The sequence below is a fragment of the Schistocerca serialis genome, chromosome 6, assembly GCF_023864345.2.
Source record: "Schistocerca serialis cubense isolate TAMUIC-IGC-003099 chromosome 6, iqSchSeri2.2, whole genome shotgun sequence".
Taxonomy (NCBI): domain Eukaryota; kingdom Metazoa; phylum Arthropoda; class Insecta; order Orthoptera; family Acrididae; genus Schistocerca; species Schistocerca serialis.
This window is the reverse complement of record NC_064643.1, coordinates 738,866,604-738,873,644: the sequence shown is the minus strand read 5'-3', so window position 1 is coordinate 738,873,644 and position 7,041 is coordinate 738,866,604. Positions and strand designations below refer to the sequence as shown.

Below are 7,041 nucleotides of genomic sequence, written 5' to 3'. Positions count from 1 at the left end.
GCATTTCTTCTTGGTAGCGCAATGTTAATGGCCAGTAGTGTATTTTTACTTAAATGCTTCATTAACAAGAACATTAATTATTTAGCTACTTAAACTAGATTTAGCATTCGTTTCTAACAATTACTCCTCGATAATTGTCGTGAAAATTCTGATTACCTACAGACTAAAAAAGAAATAGAATAATAACAGCTGTGAAGAGGAGGGCCTTCTACATCATTTCCTTGCTGTTAATACATGTGGTTTGTGGATAGCTACACACATTTACTTACACCTTTCGTACTTCAGGTATCTGTCGATTCGCGAGATGCTTCCGCTGTGTCTTTAAAGCGCAAGCTCTACTCCTGGTCTGCTAGCCTGCCCCAGAAACTCAACGGCTTTGGAAACGTATTCCTTCTTGCTGCGAGGATGATTGGGACTTGCCGACATTGTAGATTAAGTCTGGCATCTCTGTGAGAAAAGCTATCCTACTAAATTCCCTTGATATTGTCTGGGTACTTCGATTAAATACCCTCAACGGGATTCGCTTATGGTGTGTCGTCTAACGACAAAAGTTATCTTTTTAGTACAGGAAGGTCATTCTACGCAGAAAAAAAGCCGCTCCTTCTACAGGCTACAAGTGGCCCATCGGGACTATGCGACCGCCGTGTAATCTTGCGAGGAGGATGCGGATATGAGAGGCATGTGGTCAACACACCGCTCTCCCGATCGTTATGATGGTATTCTTGACCAAAGCCGCTACTATTCGGTCGAGTAGCTCCTCAATTGGCATCACGAGGCTGAGTGCACCCCGAAAAATGGCAACAGCGCATGGCGCCCTGGATAGTCACCCATCCAAGTGCCGGCCACGTCCGACAGCGCTTAACTTCGGTGATCTCACTGGAACCGGTGTATCCACTGCGGCAAGGCCGTTGCCCAATCTACACAGAAGCTACTATTAATTGGGGCTTGATTGAAAATTAACTCTCCTAGCCATCACTAGCATTATGAGGCGGCGGAAAGTGCTGCAGTTCTTCGCTGGGTCAGTTGAAAATGCGTCGCCCACAAATACCGAAGTCGCGGTGGCTCTCGATTCTAATCTCACAGAAGACAATCTTTCCTTACTTTACATGACAGAGCTACAGTGATTCGGCTTGCTGAATGTAGCAAATAATACACTTTTATAAAATCCCAAAGAAAGCAGGTGTTGACAGATGCGAAAATTACCGAACTATCAGTTTCATAAGTCACAGCTGCAAAATACTAACACGAATTCTTTGCAGACGAATGGAAAAACTAGTAGAAGCCAACCTCGGGGAAGATCAGTTTGGATTCCGTAGAAACACTGAAATACGTGAGGCAATACTGACCTTACGACTTATCTTAGAAGAAAGATTAAGGAAAGGCAAACCTACGTTTCTAGCATTTGTAGACTTAGAGAAAGCTTTTGACAGTGTTGACTGGAATACTCTCTTTCAAATTCTAAAGGTGGCATGGGTAAAATAAAGGGAGCGAAAGGCTATTTACAATTTGTACAGAAACCAGATGGCAGTTATAAGAGTTGAGGGGCATGAAAGGGAAGCAGTGGTTGGGAAGGGAGTGAGACAGGGTTGTAGCCTCTCCCCGATGTTGTTCAATCTGTATGTTGAGCAAGCAGTAAAGGAAACAAAAGAAAAATTCGGAGTAGGTATTAAAATTCATGGATAAGAAATAAAAACTTTGAGGTTCGCTGATGACATTGTAATTCTGTCAGAGACAGCAAAGGACTTGGAAGAGCAGTTGAATGGAATGGACAGTGTCTTGAAAGGAGGATATAAGATGAGCATCAACAAAAGCAAAACAAGGATAATGGAATGTAGTCTAATTAAGTCGGGTGATGCTGAGGGAATTAGATTAGGAAATGAGGCACTTAAAGTAGTAAAGGAGTTTTGCTATTTGGGGAGCAAAATAACTGATGATGGTCGAAGTAGAGAGGATATAAAATGTAGGCTGGCAATGGCAAGGAAAGCGTTTCTGAAGAAGAGAAATTTGTTAACATCCAGTATTGATTTAAGTGTCAGGAAGTCATTTCTGAAAGTATTCGTATGGAGTGTAGCCATGTATGGAAGTGAAACATGGACGATAAATAGTTTGGACCAGAAGAGAATAGATGCTTTCGAAATGTGGTGCTACAGAAGAATGCTGAAGATTAGATGGGTAGATCACATAACTAATGAGGAAGTATTGAATAGGATTGGGGAGAAGAGAAGTTTGTGGCACAACTTGACCAGAAGAAGAGATCGGTTGGTAGGACATGTTCTGATGCATCAAGGGATCACCAATTTAGTATTGGAGGGCAGCGTGGAGGGTAAAAATCGTAGAGGGAGACCAAAAGATGGATACACTAAGCAGATTCAGAAGGATGTAGGTTGCAGTAGGTACTGTGAGATGAAAAAGCTTGCACAGGATAGAGTAGCATGGAGAGCTGCATCAAACCAGTCTCAGGACTGAACACCACAACAACAACAACAAAATCCCATATGACGCGAGAAAGCTATTATTCATTTCTTCAATAACATTCACCGCGTACATAGCACAGATGTTCAAGTTTTCAGCTATCCCCTTATTATAAAATCCAAAGTCGCCAGAGACCTTGACACCAGTCTCCTTTTTCCTGATAAATTTTGTCGGCCATAGTACCGTTACATACTTAGTATTCCTCACGTCATGTGCTAAGAGAATACTGGTTACAACACTGTTGCTCTTGAGTGGTGTACACACCGTTTATAGGAAATACTTGTAAACACGCTGGAGACGAAACTACAAATATTAAATAATCTCAATAATCTCATGTTTGCCAATGTGAGTGTACAGACATCCGCTGCAGATCATAGGCTCATGGTGCGAGTTACGTCGCCATCACTTGGGCTGTTGTCGGGTATCGTCAGGCGGCCGTTGGCGGAGGAGAAAGTATTCCGATCAGGACAGGCAGCCAAGATCTCTTCACGGAAACGTTTTCCCGAGGTTTTGCTGTTACTGGCGGCTTATAAAATGAAGTAATTTATTTCTGATCGTCCAGTGAATTAATACTGTTGGCAGTACTTTGGTAGTTTACAAAATTGTCGAAGCATCGGGTTCAACAACTCAGCTTTTCTTTAACACGGCTCGAAGTTTACCGTGGAGAGTAGCTTAAATGGAAGCAATGGTTTCTGTGGAAACAGAGTTGGCAGTTTGTGGAGGTCGCCGCTTTACGATTTTATTTCAGTGATCACAAAACCAAGTCGAATGTACGCATTGGGAAGCTGAGGCAGTTAATGGCGATTCGATCGAGCAATAACTGAATGTACTGAATCGACTGGAATCGACTCCAGGGAGTCAGGAAAACAGAATTCTCCTCCGGTGTGGCACACCAGTGCTAAGACAAAATCATAACCCAACCACATGTGGAGTTCATTTGTCGGATGGCTTAAAGCTTGATTAGCATCCGTGGGATCTGGGTTTAACTCCCATGTCAGACAAAGTTTTCATAGACATTGGTAGATCCTATGTATCCCTCATTACTCCCAAACAAGAACATAGATTCTATCGTAGTTCCAGATTCTCATTAAACTTGATGTCCCTCTGGTATTGATTACACGTTAGGTTGGCCCACGACAGAGGCTTAAGTGGCAGCATGCAGAAACTCTGTCACCAGTGACATTTGTTAGTCTAGTACTTTCGTTTTAGTTAAAAACTTAACACATTGTAAGATAGAATGATAGAGAAATATCATGAAACTGATTCGATGAACCCTCTGCCAGGCACATAAGTGTGATTAGCAGAGTAACCATGTGGATAGATGTAGGTAGAAGATCACAGGGCACTTATTCTATCTTTTATTTCGGCTTGAGGTGTTAAATACATTGGATCTGGTTTCACGTCATTTGATCTCTTCGTGACGACACAGTGCCATCAACTCGTTGTTAGCTCAATGTTCCAAACTTCTCAACTCCTCCACGTAAGGCGTGTGTCAGGGCTCGAATCCTGACTCATCACAACAGTTTTCATGATTTGTTTTCAATCCTTAGCATGAGCACACCTAACTGTTGATGGAAATATTTTTTGATTCTTAACATGGCTTCGGCACATTTTTTTAAGTTCCATCTTGCCGCTCCTAGCTGTTCGTGAAAAAGAATTCGACAGTTAACGTGTCATCTGGAGTAGTCAACAACGATATGTGCGGGGTCCGATTCCCAGTCATCACTGTACTTTTTGTCACGTCACTTCTAGTTTAAACATGAGCACGTCTCGCTTCTTGTGAAAGAAACCTATAGTTAATATCTATTCATGTGTAGAAAACGGCGATAGGTGCCGGGCTCGAATCAAGGGAAGGCAGAACTCATTAATTTTCTCCTCACCGCAGTTCCAAACATCTCGCTACTGCCGAGAATATTCGATATCTGGAATTTTACTGAGCTTACTAAACAGTCGGACTAGGTGCTGGGCTCGAATCACCATTCAACACATTCATTACTTACCGACACAGTACAAAAATTTTCGTCATGTAATTTAAAAGTCTGACTTTCTAACCGATACTGGCTAAAAAGTAATATACCCTTTCTTTTTAAAACCAGTCAGCAGTGTCACCCAGTACTGGGGTCGAATCTAGACGAGACACGATATTTTGCTTATTTAGTACTGGGTCACAATCCATATCTAGAACAAAACGATACGTCATGTCATTTAAAGTTCAAAGATACAAATATATGTACAGCCACCTGCTAATTAATAACTTTTACCTGATATCTCATACTGTGTTAAACAACAAATGCGATGATTGTTTTTCGAACTATACATAGACCAACGTGTCGCGTTGGTTATCGTTGCGGGCATTAATTGTGTCAGATACTAAAGAGAGTGACGGTATTTTAGAAATATCACGTACTGTGAGAAATTTGAGTTTACAAGTGTTAAGGAGTGTCTCATACGTGGCATCTTCATCTTAATTTAGAGTTAAAAGCCACACAGAGCAGTGGTTTCTTTTGGACACTTGTAATCAGTTTGTAGAGTCAAGCGACTGTACCGAAACGTCGTTATAGGACATGCAAGAAAGTTTCGTTACGTGTGCTGCAAGCAAATCGGGCGAAATGCAGTCCAATTCGTTTGGACACTTTTCAGCGTGATAGACCTACAGTTATGTTAAGGAGATACCACGCTATAGAAGTCTAATACGTATGAATGCCAATTTTTAATTCAGTTCAGCTCAAATTATAACTTTCCAGGCCTGTACAGTTACAGCAAAAAACTGGCAATGCTCCGGTCTCTTTTAATTCTGATGCATAATACATGAAATGATTGGTGTATCGAAGGATTATATGTAAAACACGTCGACAGGATACTGTGGGACCCCGATACGTCCGAGATGGAGGATCATTAAATCTGAAACCAATAATCAGCGTTAATTGAATCATGAAACAGCTTGATAAGATGTTGTTACTCTCTAATTTTACGTGGGATGGGTGTCATTCAAACTAATACCTGTAATCACTGTTCATTACTTCACTCTCCACTCCAAGCAACGCTACATGAGGGCTCCTGTTACTGCTGTCTGAATTATTAATTCCAATGTAATTAGCTTAATTTACTGAACTGCGGCTAAATCCCGCATAGTTTATTAAGAGGAATAATGTGATCAGTTACACAGTATATTGTGGTTACGTACGTTACGATTTGATGCATGAGTTAACTGAAAATAAATATAACAATTAATAATTCATACGTTTCATCGTACATCGAATTAAGTACCAGTGCAGTTCATCAGTGCACTCACTGTATATATTCACGGGGGAACTTAAGTGATTAAATTAGCATTGGTATTGTGAAAGGAGGAAATAAGTATTTTTCCACCACAAATAATTCTACGAACAGCTCATACTTTACCAAATCCGTTCCTAAATTCTTAATTGCTTAACAAACTACAGCATTCAAATACCCATAAACTCTTCACGCTACAGGACTCCATTGGAGTACATTCTGACGAAAGGTAGTCAGTCTTTCATTACTCTGTTAATGCAGGTAACACCTGAGATATCGTTCTCGACAAGGCTATAAATTTATTAAAAAAAAATAAAATAAATAAAATTTTCTCCACAGTAAAACCAAACAAAAAATTTTCTACATCGTTTCATCGTAATTACTTTTCCATTTCTGATAGGAGCATTGGTACCAGGAATAGTACTTATGCCGAAAAATGTAAATAGTTTTCATTTTTTTCAGTTTCAGGACAGATTACATTTTAAGTGATTCCTAAGAAGAGCTAACTGTCTAGGGTCCCGTGTTCGAACCTAGCCAACACTTAAATTTCGAATAAAAATCATTACCTATGTCAGCTGAAGACTTCTAAAACACCCTCGTACTTCTAATGACCTTCTCAAAGAGGGCGCAGGAGCGAAAGAAGTTGAGGCCACTCTTTTGTCCTGCGGGTGGGAGACTGTAAGAAAAAGTCGGACCGATCAGCAATGATCAATAGTTTGAGGATACAGAAGGTAGCGGACACCACTGCATTAAAGATATATAATGTGAATCGGCAGGACATGTGACCTGTAACTGAAGAAGTGCTATGATGATCTCCCCATTTGCAAAGGATTAGGGTTAGTCTCCCATTCGAATATCCTGGAGCTGAATGTTAAGAGGGAGGTGACCATGAGAAAAAGATTGAATAAGCAACGAAAGGGCAACAAAGCAAGAGTCTGAGCGTGCAATATAGCAGCAGCTGAGAGGGTTTACTTAATCATGATGTTGTTATTTTAACTGGGGACAGCCGGCCGCGGTGGCCGAGCGGTTATAGGCGCTTCAGTCCGGAACCACGTGACTTCTACGGTCGCAGGTTCGAATCTTGCCTCGGGCATGGATGTGTGTGATGTCCTTAGATTAGTTAGATTTAAGTAGTCCTAAGTCTAGGGGCTAATGACCTCAGATGTTAAGTCCCACAGTGCTTAGTGTCATTTGACCCATCTGAAAATCATACAATGAGAGTAGGATTTGTTATAAATAGGAACGTAGGGCAGCGAGACAGTTACATTGTACATTTCAGTAGTATGGTGTTCT

General features: G+C 41.0%; 1 pseudogene; it reads right to left on the bottom strand.

Moving 5' to 3' along the window:
• Positions 1-795: 795 nt before the first annotated feature.
• Positions 796-913, bottom strand: LOC126485782 (5S ribosomal RNA; annotated as a pseudogene).
• Between the last annotated feature and the right edge of the window lie 6,128 nt (positions 914-7,041).